Source organism: Lactuca virosa, chromosome 9 (genome assembly GCF_052849685.1).
Source record: "Lactuca virosa cultivar CGN04683 chromosome 9, Lactuca_virosa_CGN04683_v6, whole genome shotgun sequence".
NCBI classification, from domain to species: domain Eukaryota; kingdom Viridiplantae; phylum Streptophyta; class Magnoliopsida; order Asterales; family Asteraceae; genus Lactuca; species Lactuca virosa.
This window is the reverse complement of record NC_136434.1, coordinates 284,569,098-284,586,396: the sequence shown is the minus strand read 5'-3', so window position 1 is coordinate 284,586,396 and position 17,299 is coordinate 284,569,098.

Here is a 17,299-nt window from a genome sequence, read left to right as displayed (position 1 = left end):
TTTGTTTTATTACGGTTATAATGTGAAGGCTAGAACCCCTACTAAACGCTCTCCATGTCAAGAGATTAAGGGAACCAAACGCGACCTCTGCAAATTCTTGCAAGCCGTGTAATTCACATTAAAGTATATGATCATGTATACCCAATATAACTATCACCTTTTTAAAACAATGAGTTAGTGATTCATTGGTACAATTAGATCCTGTATGTGTTCTCATGCTATAGCAACCTAACTTGTTTTTTTTGTACTGTATATCGTACGTTCTGTTTGTTTCTCGTAATTGTGTGTTCTCTCTGTATGGTATTGTTTGATTCTCTTCACTATATGTTCTGTATGGTATTGTTTGTTTCTCTTCACTGTGTGTTTGACTCATGTATGAACTGACTCGTTGTGTGCTTCATTGTACTAGAAGTAATGAATAGCATTCTCCTAAACTATACCTATTATAGTTTACTAATGTTCTACTTGGACTGTTATTGAAAAGACTCATTTATCTACTAAGTTATGCTTGTACTTTAAAAACGGAGTTTTGTATAACTATAAAGTAACATAACTTTAAAAGAGTTTTTGAAATGTTTTGACAACTTATAAGTGACATAAGTAACATTTTGAAAGATGTTTATAACAAACATTTACACAATTATCATTGTGTTCAACTTGTATCCCCCCCCCCCTTAAAACAATTAAAAGATTCATTACGGGGTATGAACTCACCTGATGTGGGTGATTCAAACGGGTATGCGTGTAAGGATGAGAAGTTCCACGAATGAAGTCCCAAGACACAATAGGTCCTAAATGACATATAAGGACACATATTGACATGAATATAGTGTTTATAACAACTATATGAAAGAAAACACCTTCCGGGACTAGGAAACACTTTGACCAAGTGTTGAAATCACATGTGATTCATCAAAGGAAAGTGAAATGGCACTAACATGAGTTTACGGTCCTAATGGGTTTACGGCCGTAAACCCATGGTAACTTCTACCATTTGGTGTTTTAAGGTCTAACAAGTCAAGGTTAAGCATACTATGATCAAGTCCAAGCCTTAGGAAGTAATTGTGGCACCATTGCACCACTTTATAAAGTTTACGGCCCATGGACCATTCCTCATGATTTTACGGCCGTAAACTCATGGTCAGACTTGGCTAAGTGTTGGTTTGAAAGCTAGGGAAACTTTAAGGACTTTTGCTCTATACTTGTATGAGAAAGACCACCTCAAATGAGGCTTTTGATGAGTTTACGGCCCAAAGGGGTTTACTAGTCATTGTGCACTTGAGAGTAGTTTAAGGTCCTAATCTCATCCATGAAGGGTCCTGGGTCACTAGCTTTGCATCTTATAGGGTTTATGGCCAAAATGGCAACCTTAAAGGGGTTTACGGCCTTGGGAGATGGCTTGGCCGTAAACTCCTTTTGTCCTTGTGTTCTTGATGTTTTCAAGTCTCTAAGAATGGATACTAACTAGATTATAAGTATAAGGAAGAGTACTTACGATCTAGAAGCTTGAAATGGTTGATATTGGCCAAGAACACTAGTATGTGTTCTTGGTGTTCTTGGTGTAACTTGAAGATCTAAGAAAATAGTGATTTCTATGGATGAAATCATGGAAGGATACTAGATTAAGTGATGTATCAACAAATCTAGGAAGAATACTTACTTATGTGAAGATCTTGGAAGGAAAACTTGATGATACTTGAGAGGATTTGAAGGGAAATCGGCCAAGGAAAGGAAAGAATGGGAAAAATGGCCAAGTATCATCTATATACCCTTGAGTTTACGGCCACATGAGTTTACGGCCGTAAACTCATGGTCTTGTGGCCGTGAACTCATTTAGATGAGGTTTAGGTTTGCTTTGCTACTCTGTGGTTCTAGCAGGTACTTTCTAACACTTAATCCTTAAGTGTATTAGGCTCAAAACTCCTTAGAATGACCTTTAACCCGGCTAGAACTCAACACTAATGAGTTTGACACTCAGTTGAGTTGATTGACTGGGTCTTAAAAGCAAAAATTTTCCGGGTTGTCACATCATCCCCCCGTTAGATGGAATTTTGTCCCGAAATTAGCTTTCTTAGCATTACTACTAGGGTTGCGCGCCTCTCATTAGCAGAATACTCACTCGTAGACTTGGCAACTTTGCCCTTCTGTTCATGATAGGATTCGTACTTGGTCCATCTATCATTACCTCGTATATACAAGTCGTATATAATTAGGGTTAGTAAGACGGTCGGATGTGCGACTTTGCCCCAGGTCCACAACCAAACAAGGAACAGGAGATAGGGCGGAAACACACATACTAAATCTGCGTAATCATAATCATACACCACCCTCACGTATACACTAAATAGTGATAGGTGGGCTGTATTCGTCCATCTCCTCTGTGCTCGAACTGTTGGACGAGTGGTATTTCGTGACAGTCTGCGGACATCTGACGATAAGGCTTCGGAGGACAAAGTACTCTTCACACGAGTACTTCGGGGTTTAGAATATGAAAGATAAAATTGAGGTTTAGGTCGGACTTTCGATACTAATAACGAAAGTTTCGAGAACTTGCCGATCGAGGCGATAGAAACATATGAACTCAGTATGGTGAGGACCATGCCAACTCATGACGAATGAAAGCAACGGACTCTTTACTGAACAAAGTTTTGGTCAAATGAAAGAAACGTCTGATATACGACGATGTATCCCTTGTATGCTCGATATTGTACTCCTAGTATGTTCGAAAATGTACTCTTTGTAAATGTTCCCGTGTTTCCTGTTTTCTCTTGAAGTTAACACTCCTACGTATCGTATCGCTATGTGCGCATACATACAAACGAAAGTGCTCTAATAACTGGTGGGGATACTTTATATCATAATCCTCCTTGGTACCACTACAATCGCCTGCCATATACAAGTTATGAATATTTAAGATGAACCAGGCAGTCGAATGAGTAACTCTGCCTCAAATCCTCAACCAATTAAGGAATGGGGACCTAAGCGGAGTCACTCACTCTAAGTCTGCAACATCTTAGTTGTGCACAACCCTGATGTATATGGTAAGCCATAATAGCTTCTCTAAGGGATCTTTTAGTTCTCTTGAATACTGTGACCTATTTCAACATGTGAGTTATTATAATTACTTTTAGGTGTTATCCCCAAATTTTAATCTTATATGAATATAAATTAATTTTAAAAGCAATTACTATTTCGAAAACGTACCGCTACTCGTCGACGACTCCGGGGTAGATTCTCCTGCGGTGATCATCAAAATGCATCCATCCGCGCCTGAGTTCCTTTTTATAGGGCAGTCCCTCTGAAAATGTCCAGTCTCACCACAGCCATAGCAGGCTTGGTTTTCTTCAGCTCCGAGGACTTGGGAGATCGGTTGAGCCGATGCCCTGCAGAAACGGACTGTGTGTCCCTTTCTGTGGCAGTTCAGACACTGCATTTCCCAGCATACTCCGGTGTGGTGAAAGTTGCACTTTCCACACTTCGGGAGGGTTCCAGCATAGCGACTGGCAGGTGCTGAAGCAGTAGGCGTCGTAGCGGCGTACATACTACTCGCTCGTTGCTCTTGCGGGGTGTCTTGTGTTGTTCGCTTCTTCTTCCTCTTGTTCCCCGACTTCTGATTATAGTCCTCTTCCCTCGATGGCTCGGGAATAGGGACTTTTACACCATGGCGGACTCCATGGTCGATGAGTCGTTGAGCCAGGCGTTTAGCACTATTGAAAGTGGCTGGGTTAGAAGACAACACATTTCCTTGGGTCGGAGCAGTCAGACCCCAAATGTATCTTTCTATCTTCTTGCTCTCCGGGGTAACCATCTCGGGGCATAGAGCTGCTAGCTCGCTGAACCGGTCTGTGTAGGTCACTATGTCTGAGTCGACCATAGTGAGATCCCACAGCTCTTGTTCCAGCTTTTGAATTTCGCTTAACGGGCAGTATTCTTCCCGCATTAACTCTTTTAGGTTTTCCCAACCTATTGAGTTAGCCACTGATAGGGTCAGTGACTTAGCATGGCTGTTCCACCATGTTAGGGCCTTGCCAGAGAAGGTGCAGGCAGCAAACTTCACTTTGCTTCCTTCTGGGCATAAACAGATTTCAAAGATCGACTCTGTTTTCTCGAACCATTGCACGAGGGCAATGACTCCTTCAGTCCCATTAAAGGACAATGGCTGGCAATTGGTGAAGTCCTTGTAGGAGAACTCTCTCGAGCGCACGAGGACCTCACCTCGAGTAGAATCAGTAGGCGTTCCACCTCCAATGGTACTGATGGAGTCATATTGAGCCATGGCTGTTGCCACAGCCGCGGCCACTGCAACGTTTATAGCTGCCATATCTATTTGCGAAGGAGGCGGCGTTGGAGTTATCGGAGTAGTGCGTCTGTTAGATCTGTGAGGAGGCATCTTTGCTAAAAGAATACAAAGATGAGACGGAATAAGTCTAAAGCAATGAACACAAGCCGAAAGCTGAAAAGACAAGGTTATCCTAGTTCTGGATGTATCGGGTCCTGACTTCCACAGGGTTCTAGAAACAATTCATAAAAGAGTCTATACCTAATAAACTCTATGAATTTGAAATAACTATCCTCGAATGAATATCTGTTTCCTAAATAACTGTTACCAGCAGCATGCAAGAAAATAATCTCAACATATAATCTGAGCAGTGTTTCCACTCGCTCAATAAATTAACCAGATTATTATTTATTAGTGTGACGTGTAAGACGTTTTGGTTACTTCGGCTGATCCCTCTTTGAAAACATCTCATGAACTTGTTCTTGTTCCTCCTGGACTCTTCTGTTGTCTACTATGAGGAAGTGGTTACATCTATCTGGACTTGTTGTGCGAGAATGAAAGTGACTAAAGAATCTATGAGCTTTCAGGTAACTTTATGGGGTGATCCTTACGAGGTCCTCCTATAATTGTACAATGTATACAAGTCTGTATATAATTTGAGATTAAATAGACTTTCGAATAAGTGATCCTACTCCGAAACTACACCCTTAAGAGGAATGGATAGTGAATCATAGACCACAGATTCTAATTCTATAAGATCTTGATTATATATTAAAACTTTAGGAATATACCTTGCAAGATTATAGACCTATCCGTAAGGGTCTTTTAAGTTATCACATAGGTTATTTATATGGACTAAAATACTCCTATAGTATTTTAACGTAATGAACTTGGTATGTTCTAAACACGTTATCGCGCTATCGTATCATAGAATATACCTATAGTATTCTAACTCTAAATGTACTTGTTCTGGTGTTCTCTTGACTGGTGTTCAGGTAAGTTTTAACACTGTTGCAACACCACATCATTCCCAAACACATGTCGGTCACATCTCGAATGAATATAGTTGATCAGGCTATATTGATCCTAGCTATGATTACATAACTGTTCAGGTTGACGACAGTATCCAACCTTTAAATACTTTAGTTCTGTTCTCCTCGTGACACTAGTTCTATTATGTACATGTATAAGCAAGTAGGTATATTTTTATAACTTGTAGTTATACTCTAAAAATATATCATTATCCAGAGCACTTAAGCCCTATTGTATTTATAGTTGTATATCTTTTATCGGTTGATATACTTAGTTCACTATAAACAATGCTCTGATACCAATCTGTCACACCCCAAAACCGGAACGGCGGAATCGTTCAGGGGTGGAGGACGTCATGTTTAGTATCACGAGATATGTATATGGTAAGCAAGTAATGAACAACCATTTCATTTCGAAAGAAAGTGTTTACAATGTGTGTGTTCACAAAACATAGAATTCATACACAAATAACAAAACAAGACTTGAAGCTATAATGCTCCATCTTCTGAATCCCCAGTACGAGCACCTGTCTAATAGTCTCTTGAGAATACAAGTTATTTGAAAGAGTTGATCAGCAATTAAGTTGGTGAGTTCATAAGATTTTAGTGATGTGAGTAAGTTGTAAAGTGTTGTTTAAAATGTAGATGTAAAATGGTGTTGAAAATGTAGTTGTAACATGTAGTTGTAAAAGGTTGTAAGTTGTACGTTCTGTTTTGAAAAGTTCGCCTGTTCCTCTAGAAAATCCTATATTTCCTACTTTGATGGAATTTTAAGTAAAATGACACTACAACCCTTGCTATGGGTACTAAGCGGATACGAGTTATATAAGACTCAGAGTAAACAAACAATCGATTGTGCGCATCTGCCCTAAGCTCACAACCAAACGAGGAACAGAAATTAAGGCGGATAGCACACATCCCATTGGTTGTTAGATCATCGTCGTATATAACCCTAGTGTAAACACTTGTTACTCATGGAGTTAATTGTAATGGTTCCTTTATATCTAATGAAAAGTTCTTTAAGAAAAACCTATATTTCTTATAATAAAATGGTGACCACAGTGACTACTTTTATAATAGCTTAGTTTATACTGATATATATAATCCAATATCGGATAGAAAGTTAACTGGGTGAATCTGCCCTAAGCCCACAACCAAACAAGGAACAGGAAGTAAGGCGGAAGGCACACATCCAACTACCTATTGGGTATTAGTTTTATATATAAACATGGTGTATAAACTAAGGTATTATAGAGTTACTCACCTAATGTCCTTTAAATTGTACTGGTTTAATAAAATGGATTAAACCCTTTACTGGGAAGTTTCTAGTTTTGTATACCAAAAGTACTGATTTTGGAAAGTATGTTTTGTACTAGAAAAACTGTGCTTTGACTCTGTGTCCTATAACCTGGCCCATACCTGGTACCCTTATGATGACTTAATGTATACTAAGCATACATATATATAGAATCGGGTAGAAAATAGATTGGGTGAATTCGTTCCAAGCCCACAACCAAACAAGGAACAGGAAATGAAGCGGAGAGCACACATCCTATTACCTGTCGGACTCTATTGGTATATATATATATATATATATATATATATATATATATATATATATATATATATATATATATATATCTTGTGATGTATACATTAAGGAATCATAAGACTAGCATTATGGTCCTTTCTTTTAAACGTAGCCTTCTATCAAGGCATCTTCTGTTATGTGCTAGACTCGACTGTTCAGTTTGTCGATTGTAAAAATGTATATTTTCCCTAGTTTATAACAATCTTGACTCGAAAATAGTTTGAGTTTGACTTTCAAGTGGTACTGTCACTGTATGAAAGTAATGGGAAATGTAAGTACACAGTTGTCGTTTATAATGACATGCGGATGTACTAATAACCTAAAAACATATTTGTTTTATTACGGTTATAATGTGAAGGCTAGAACCCCTACTAAACGCTCTCCATCTCAAGAGATTAAGGGAACCAAACGCGACCTCTGCAAATTCTTGCAAGCCGTGTAATTCACATTAAAGTATATGATCATGTATACCCAATATAACTATCACCTTTTGTTTAAAACAATGAGTTAGTGATTCATTGGTATAATTAGATCATGTATGTGTTCTCATGCTATAGCAACCTAACTTGTTTGTTTTGTACTGTATATTGTACGTTCTGTTTGTTTCTCGTAATTGTGTGTTCTCTCTGTATGGTATTGTTTGATTCTCTTCACTATATGTTCTGTATGGTATTGTTTGTTTCTCTTCACTGTGTGTTTGACTCATGTATGAACTGACTCTTTGTGTGCTTCATTGTACTAGAAGTAATGAATAGCATTCTCCTAAACTATACCTATTATAGTTTACTAATGTTCTACTTGGACTGTTATTGAAAAGACTCATTTATCTACTAAGTTATGCTTGTACTTTAAAAACGGAGTTTTGTATAACTATAAAGTAACATAACTTTAAAAGAGTTTTTGAAATGTTTTGACAACTTATAAGTGACATAAGTAACATTTTGAAAGATGTTTATAACAAACATTTACACAATTATCATTGTGTTCAACTTGTATTCCCCCCCCCCCCCTAAAACAGTTAAAACAGTTAAAAGATTTATTACGGGGTATGAACTCACCTGATGTGGGTGATTCAAACGAGTATGCGTGTAAGGATGAGAAGTTCCACGAATGAAGTCCCAAGACACAATAGGTCCTAAATGACATATAAGGACAAATATTGACATGAATATAGTGTTTATAACAACTATATGAAAGAAAACACCTTCCGGGACTAAGAAACACTTTGACCAAGTGTTGGAATCACATGTGATTCATCAAAGGAAAGTGAAATGTCACTAACATGAGTTTACGGTCATGGGTTTACGATCCTAATGGGTTTACGGCCGTAAACCCATGGTAACTTCTACCATTTGGTGTTTTAAGGTCTAACAAGTCAAGGTTAAGCATACTATGATCAAGTCCAAGCCTTAGGAAGTAATTGTGGCACCATTGCACCACTTTATAGAGTTTACGGCCCATGGACCATTCCTCATGAGTTTACGGCCGTAAACTCATGGCCAGACTTGGCTAAGTGTTGGTTTGAAAGCTAGGGAAACTTTAAGGACTTTTGCTCTATACTTGTGTGAGAAAGACCACCTCAAATGAGGCTTTTGATGAGTTTACGGCCCAAAGGGGTTTACGGCCGTAAACTCATGGTCATTGTGCACTTGAGAGTAGTTTAAGGTCCTAATCTCATCCATGAAGGGTCCTGGGTCACTAGCTTTTCATCTTATAGGGTTTATGGCCAAAATGGCAACCTTAAAGGGGTTTACGGCCTTGGGAGATGGCTTGGCCGTAAACTCCTTTTGTCCTTGTGTTCTTGATGTTTTCAAGTCTCTAAGCATGGATACTAACTAGATAACAAGTATAAGGAAGAGTACTTACGATCTAGAAGCTTGAAATGGTTGATATTGGCCAACAACACTAGTGTGTGTTCTTGGTGTTCTTGGTGTAACTTGAAGATCTAAGAAAAGAGTGATTTCTATGGATGAAATCATGGAAGGATACTAGATTAAGTGATGTATCAACAAATCTAGGAAGAATACTTACTTACGTGAAGATCTTGGAAGGAAAACTTGATGATACTTGAGAGGATTTGAAGGGAAATCGGCCAAGGAAAGGAAAGAATGGGAAAAATGGCCAAGTATCATCTATATACCCTTGAGTTTACGGCCACATGAGTTTACGGCCGTAAACTCATGGTCTTGTGGCCGTGAGCTCATTTAGATGAGGTTTAGGTTTGCTTTGCTACTCTGTGGTTCTAGCAGGTACTTTCTAACACTTAATCCTTAAGTGTATTAGGCTCAAAACTCCTTAGAATGACCTTTAACCGGGCTAGAACTCAACACTAATGAGTTTGACACTCAGTTGAGTTGATTGACTGGGTCTTAAAAGCAAAAATTTTCTGGGTTGTCACAAAACTGACACCCGCCAGTTGTGCTCTTTCGGTCCAGTCCACATCCACCTAGATTGGCATCAGAGAATGCTTGTACGAAGAATCCCGATTTCGCCGGGTACCACAGACCGAGAGATGAGGTTCGCTTCAGATATCGGAAAATATTTTTCACAGCTATCATGTGAGGTTCGCGTGGATTAGCTTGAAACCTGGCACAATAACAGACAGAAAACATTATGTATGGTCGACTAGCTGTTAGATACATTAAAGAACCTATCATTTGGCGATAGAGGGTCATGTCAACAGCTGGTTTTTCCAGAAAAGGTGTTAACTTCGTGCCAAACGCCATAGGAACCTTCACTTTTGATTCTCCCATCATTCCAAACTTGGCTAGTAAGGTCTTGGTGTAGGCCTCTTGATTAATAAAAATGCCTTCGGGTCCCTGTCTAATATTCAAGCCAAGGAAAAAGTTAATTGGACCCATTGAGCTCATCTCAAACTTAGTCCCCATCAACTTCCTGAATTCAGCTGTGAGGCTGGGATTCGTGGAACCAAAGATGATATCATCGACATAAATTTGGACGATCATAAGGTGGTTACCTTCTTTCTTACGAAAGAAGGTTGGGTCAACCGAACCTTGTTTAAACTTAGACATTTTTAGAAATAGAGTAAGTGTTTCATACCATGCCCTAGGAGCTTGCTTCAGACTATAGACCGCCTTGTACATAATATAGCAATGATCTGGATACTTTTCGTTCACAAAACCAGGTGGTTGTTCTATGTACACCGTCTCTTATAATTCTCCATTTAAGAATGCACACTTGACATCCATTTGGAAAACTTCAAAGTCTTTGTGAGCAGCGTATGCCAGAAAGATCCAAACTGATTCTAGCCTTGCTACAGGAGCGAAGGTTTCTTCGTAATCTATCCCTTCTTCCTGATAATATCCCTTGACCACCAGCCTTGCCTTGTTGCGAATTACATTTCCATCTTTTTCCATCTTGTTTCTGAAAACCCACTTCAATCCAACCACAGATGCATCCTTTGGTGTAGGAATCAGTCTCCATACTTTGTTTCGCTCAAATTCATTGAGTTCGTCTTGCATTGCTTGTACCCAATCAGAGTAATTGAGTGTAGTGTTAATAGTCTTTGGTTCAACTTTGGAGACAAACGAATTAAACATGCAAAATTCCACTTGAGAGAACAATGCAATTTGTTTCGCTTTCATTGGAGAACATGTGAGAACTCTTTTCGCAGCTTCGTCAATTACCTTCTTCAGATTATCTACTTCGTTGTCAGCCGCTTTCGCTTCAGAGAGAATAGCTTTCTCCGGTTCATCAAAGAGCTTCACATATTCTTCAAATAAGTTGGAAATGGGAATCAAGACTTGACCGGTTTGAGGAAAGATTTCATTCATTGGTTCTTTGCTCGATGTGAGTTTCTTCACGTAGTTATCATCAAACGACACGTAATATGTTTCTTCGATTTTCTTTGATCGTTTATTCAGAACTCTGTATGATTTTGAAGTAAGCGAATACCCAAGAAAAATTCCTTCGTCTGCCTTCACATCAAACTTGTTTCGGTTCTCTTTAGAATTGAATATAAAGCATCTCGAACCGAACACATGGAAAAACTTGACGTTAGGCTTGCGGTTGTTCAGGATTTCATAAGGAGTTATTGTGAATCGCTAGTTGAGTATAGATCGGTTCTGGGTGTAGCAAGCAGCGGCAATAGCATCAGCCCAGAAATACAGGGGCAATGAAGCGAAGCTGAGCATGGTTCGAGCTCCTTCACACAACGATCGGTTTCGCCTTTCAACGACCCCATTTTGTTGTGGAGTATAGGGAGCATAGAAATTGTGAGACACTCCCTTTTCAACAAGGAATTCTTCAAACACTTGATTTTTGAATTCCAACCCATTGTCGCTGCGAATGTTTCTAACCACCTTTCTTAGTTGAAGCTCTACTTGATTTATGAAGACTTTGAGCTTAAGCGTTGCTTCTGATTTCTGTTTAAGAAAGAAAACCCAGGTGAACTGAGAAAAATCATCAACTATGACAAGTATATATTTGTTACTACCGATGCTTTCAATAGCCGAAGGTCCACATAACATATAGTTGTTCCTATATATTGAACTCACTGTAAAATAACCGGGGACTAAATGATAATTTGGGCAGCACTTCGGCTCTAAATATGACTTTCTGTGACGAAACCGGGGAATTTAGTTGAAAACCGGCCTTACTCGGGCAGAGTTTCGGCTCGAAAATATAATTTTCTCGGGAACTTCGGAGTGTCGGGACTTGCTTCGGGTGTCGGGAATGATACCGGGACTTCGGGGGGTTAAAGTGGGTAAAAAAGGGTTTTAGAGTGAAAGGAATTGAAAAATGGCAACCAAAATACGGGCAGCCTCGCATCCCTTTTATAGGGTCCGAAGCAGCTCACTACGCGGGGAGTAGTTCCTCGGTACGCGGGGCGTACGGGACACGCGTCCGATGATCTGAAGGAAGGGCACGTGGCTCGGACGTGTCCACTACATGGCTATCATGCGAAGAAGGGGGACGTGGCTGGCTTCGGGTCGCATACGTGCGAAGTACGTTGGGCGTACGAAGCGAAGTACGCTGGGTGTACCCTTCGGATAACCCTCGAATTTTTATTTATTTTTATTTAAAAAAGTTCAAAAATTCATATCTTTTGCATACGAGTTCCATTTTTTGTGTTCTTTATATCCACACGTAGGTGAGATTATACTCTACAACTTCCTCCGTCGGCTAATTTTGACTTCATTTTTAATATTATATTTTTAACGGGCCGGGACAGGGAAAGTCCGTTAAAAATTCATAACTTCTTCATCCGATGTCTGTTTTCGTCTGTCTTTTTACCGTTGTACTAATATTGACGAGATCTTCGATTCTCATTTAGGTTGCATTGGCTAAAAATCACTCGATCTTTATTTCGAGTTTTTAGCTGTCTACTGCTATTCCGAAACTTAGAAAAATCATAACTTCCTCATACGAAGTCAGATTTGAACGTTCTTTTTATGAAAATTCTCGGTTTAACAAATACTACGACTTTCATTTAGATCACTAGGGCTAAAAAGTAGTTTATCAAGAACTCACTTTTTATGTCATACGGTGTCGTGCCGAATCTGTCGCGAAACTTCAAATAGTCATAACTTCTTCGTTATAACTCGAATTTTGATGAGGTTTTCGCCTAAATGTTTCTAACGAAATTCTTTACAACTTTCATTAACATGATTTTACTTATTTTCAAATTTTATATTTTCGTTAAATTTCAATATTCGACTTTAGATTGGAATCTCATAAGACTTCTAATATTTTCCGAGCGATTCTAAACATAGTTTTACTTCATTTCTAGTAAAAACTATCTGTTAGAACTCAACGCTCAAATTCATATAATATTTCATTATATTTTTCACTTTTAAAATTACATAACACGAAAACTAAACGTGTATGTTACAAATACCTCCTCCTTTTGAGGATTTCGTCCCCGAAATCATAACGATATAAATGACTGGGAATATTTCGCTCTTATCTCATTCTTATTTTCCCAATTATAATTTGGGCCTCGATGGTGTTTCCACTTGACGCGTACTAACTTCAAGACATATGCACAAAGCATATCTTCTACCGTTTGGATTGTTCTATCCGTCTGACTATCTCCTTCTTCAATTCTCTGAGTGAAATTTCATCACTACACGAGATATGGTTCTCTGAACCAATCAATTCACTTCACAGATCTATATTAGTCGGACTCGATTCTTTACGACCATTAAGGTCTAAACGAAAATCATCTTCTTAGTCATCACCGAAACGAAGGTAATGACATACTCGAACAAAAACGGAATCAATTTCTAGCTTCTTGGTAACCTTGTGACTTTCCCCGATCCAAGTGTGAGTCATGTGGTTCCAGTAGTATAGGCCTCTACTACTATTCACACCTACTCATACTCGTCCCAAGTATTTTCTCGCAGTTCCCAAGTCACTATTGAAAAGTTTTCACAAAGAAACTTTCACACCTGAGTGTGTTCAAACAAGTATATACAACAATTTCTCCTAGACTCAACTAGGGATTTCACGTTTCTATCAAACATATTTTGGATTTCTTAAATTCACCTTCTAGAATTCTTTTTATGCATAAGCTCGATCTAGCATATCCTAATATTTTTCTTAGGTCGATGAGAATTTCATTTCCAAATTCTTCATATAAATTCTTTCTCAGGTAGTGTCTACTTTACAAGACACATTATACCAGAATTTACTCTAGTAGTGTGAAGACGAACGATCTCCAACTATCTGCATCATTTTCTAACTCATGCAAATCACCATGCACATTTATTCATTTCATTATCCTTCCATGACATCGTCATTCATGTATATGATTAAGTCCTCTTCTTAGGAGTCTATCCAAGGAAGTCTGCATTATAGCTGCATCTCAGCATGTTCTACTAGCTTCAACTTGATTCTCTGTCATTCCTAATTACAACATCTCTTCTCATATAATACTATAAGTATATATCTTCTTCAACTAAGTACTCTATCTTACTCTAACAAGTAAGTCACTCAGCCTTTTCACAATCAAATAACCTATTTCACCATCCTAATCATGTATGTTAAAGTTGACTTAACACACAATGGAACTTTCATAAGGATGTGATAGAAGTCAATTGCCACTCAGTATTATTAAATACTAAGTCTGAACATCCTGTATATGGTTACTAATTGAACTACATACTACATCAAATGTTTAGGCAAAGTCTTGGCCTATTGAGTCTGAAAACTTCATTAGCCTTTCCTTTGATCTTCATTTAATTCTTCTAAATCTTGCACAACATCAATTGCGATACTGCCGAAGTATTGATCACCATCTTCGGTTCTTCCTACTCTATAAGCAATTATTGCTTCAATCTGGACAGCGGTGGAACAACTTCATCGGTTATATATGCCAAAACATTCATCTCATCCGAATGTAATTCAAATACACATCATTCTTCTGAAAATTTGGAGCAATATAGTATTTTAGAATATTAGGATTTATTATTACCTAATACTTTACTTAAGTCTTTCCTATGGTTTGTATCCATATACTCCTAATGAATCCGTTCATATATTGAACTTCTGACGGTTTAGTCTAAATACCAATCTGTGGAATTTAGTTCACTTAAACCACCGCTCTGATACCATGATTGAAAGAACCTCTTTCAAAACTTTCGTATTTCTGAAAGACCAAAACTTTCATACTTCACAATATTGTTACTCCAAAACATGCTACATGCATATTTATAAACAATATTTTACATTGATAATTTGATTACAAAAGATTGGATACAAATCGACTAATTTTTAGTATATTACATAACTACCCAGGATATTTAAGCTTTTATACAAACGTAAACCCAAATACAAAAGTAATAGTATAAACTATTATAAATCTTCCAACAGTATATGTCTACTGAATTCTCATTACCTGCAATTGTTAAACACTAAGAGGGGTAAGCGGTGATGCTTAGTGAGTTCAATAATAGATACAATATAACGTTATGCCATATATATACTTTAATATGGCAGAAGCAAAGGGGTACAGGGAAAAACAAAGGCATATGTGAAATGCGACAAGCTTTCCATATCAATCGATGATTTGATTCAATGATATACAATCAATGAGACATAACAATTTCAATACTTGATATACATCAATAACACTTTGGCACAAATGGCACAGAAGACATACGATTTCTGATTAAACATTTTGGTAGATTTCAGGCTTTTAGCCCTATCTAACCTTCTGCCAATGCCATAGAATAGAAGTCATTCTCTTACGAGACGTGCTCTACATGGCCAGAGGCTACATACCAGTACCACCGTGAATCTAAGTCCTTTCACTGATCACATGGTCAAAGGTACAACTTTGCTACCATAATAGCGGAAATAATAACACGAGATTATAACACGGAAAAGCACATAGCACATATAACACATAACATACAATTGTTCCTATATATTGAACTCACCGTGAAATAACTGGGGATTAAATGATAATTTGGGCAGCACTTCGGCTCTAAATATGACTTTCTGTGACGAAACCAGGGATTTTAGTTGAAAACCGACCTTACTCGGGCAGAGTTTCGGCTCGAAAATATAATTTTCTCGGGAACTTCGGAGTGTCGGGACTTGCTTCGGGTGTCGGGAATGATACCGGGACTTCGGGGGTTAAAAGTGGGTAAAAAAGGTTTTAGAGTGAAAGGAATTGAAAAATAGCAACCAAAATACGGGCAGCCTCGCATCCCTTTTATAGGGTCCGAAGCAGCTCACTACTCGGGGCGTAGTTCCTCGGTACGCGGGGCGTACGAGACACGTGTCCGATGATCTGAAGGAAGAGCACGTGGCTCGGACGTGTCCACTACGTGGCTATCATGCGAAGAAGGGGGACGTGGCTGGCTCCGGGTCGCATACGTGCGAAGTACGTTGGGCGTACGAAGCGAAGTACGTTGGGCGTACCCTTCGGATAACCTTCGAATTTTTATTTATTTTTATTTAAAAAAATATCAAAAATTCATATCTTTTGCATACAAGCTCCGTTTTTGGCGTTCTTTATATCCACGTGTAGGTGAGATTATACTCTACAACTTCCGTTTAGACTCGGTTGGCTAATTTTAACTTCATTTTTAATATTATATTTTTAACGGGCCAGGACAGGAAAAGTCCGTTAAAAATTCATAACTTCTTCATCCGATGTCCGTTTTCATCTGTCTTTTTACCGTTTTACTAGTATAGACGAGACCTTCGATTCTCGTTTAGGTTGCATCGGCTAAAAATCACTCGATCTTTATTTCGAGTTTTTAGTTGTCTACTGCTATTCCGAAACTTAGAAAAATCATAACTTCCTCATACGAAGTCAGATTTGGACGTTCTTTTTATGAAAATTCTTGGTTTAACGAACACTACGACTTTCATTTAGATCACTAGGACTAAAAAGTAGTTTATCAAAAACTCATTTTTTACGTCATACGGCGTCGTGTCAGTTTTGTCGCGAAACTTCAAATAGTCATAACTTCTTCGTTATAACTCGGATGTCGATGAGGTTTTCGCATAAATGTTTCTAACGAGATTCTTTACAACTTTCATTAACATAATTTTACTTATTTTCAAATTTTATATTTTCGTTAAATTTCAATATTTGACTTTTGATTGGAATCTCATAAGACTTCCAATATTTTCCGAGCGATTCTAAACATAGTTTTACTTCATTTCTAGTAAAAACTATCTGTTAGAACTCAACGCTCAAATTCATATAATATTTCATTATATTTTTCACTTTTAAAATTACATAACACGAAAACTGAACGTGTATGTTACAGTCGTCATAAATCGGAAATCGGGAAACAACAGATGGACAGAGAGAATAATTATAATCCATGTCTCAGTCCATATGATATCTAGAATGGAGGAATACATGATCCCTTATCTAATGGACACGTCATTTAACTAGGTCAGAGTTCGACAGCGGCTTTAAGAGCTACGATTGCTAGTCGGGATCTTGGAGTCATACTTGAATAATAGTTTTAGACTTAGCCAAGCGGGAGACTGTTGGATTAGATGTATAAGCCCATTACTATTATTGGTATGTACTCGACCTGAGAGTAGCATGGTCCATTTGGGTTGCATGGCATCGGAACAATTGGATAGACAAATGAGAAAAGGTTATTTATGATTTATATTAATATATTATAAGTTCTAATATATTAATATGAAATCATATTATTTAATTAGTATTGATCAAGAATTAATTTGGAATTAATTTTGTGATCAAAAGAGACTAATTAAATATATGGGGATTGATTATGTAAATCATTCATTCTTATATATGTGGGCTTGTGATCCATAGTCCTTCATGTTGGGCTTAACCCATGTGGTAACCCATGGATACTCCATGGAGGTTAAAACCCATGGATCATGAACGAAATGGAAATTCATGCACTTTAGAGTTTACATGGTGTAACCCTA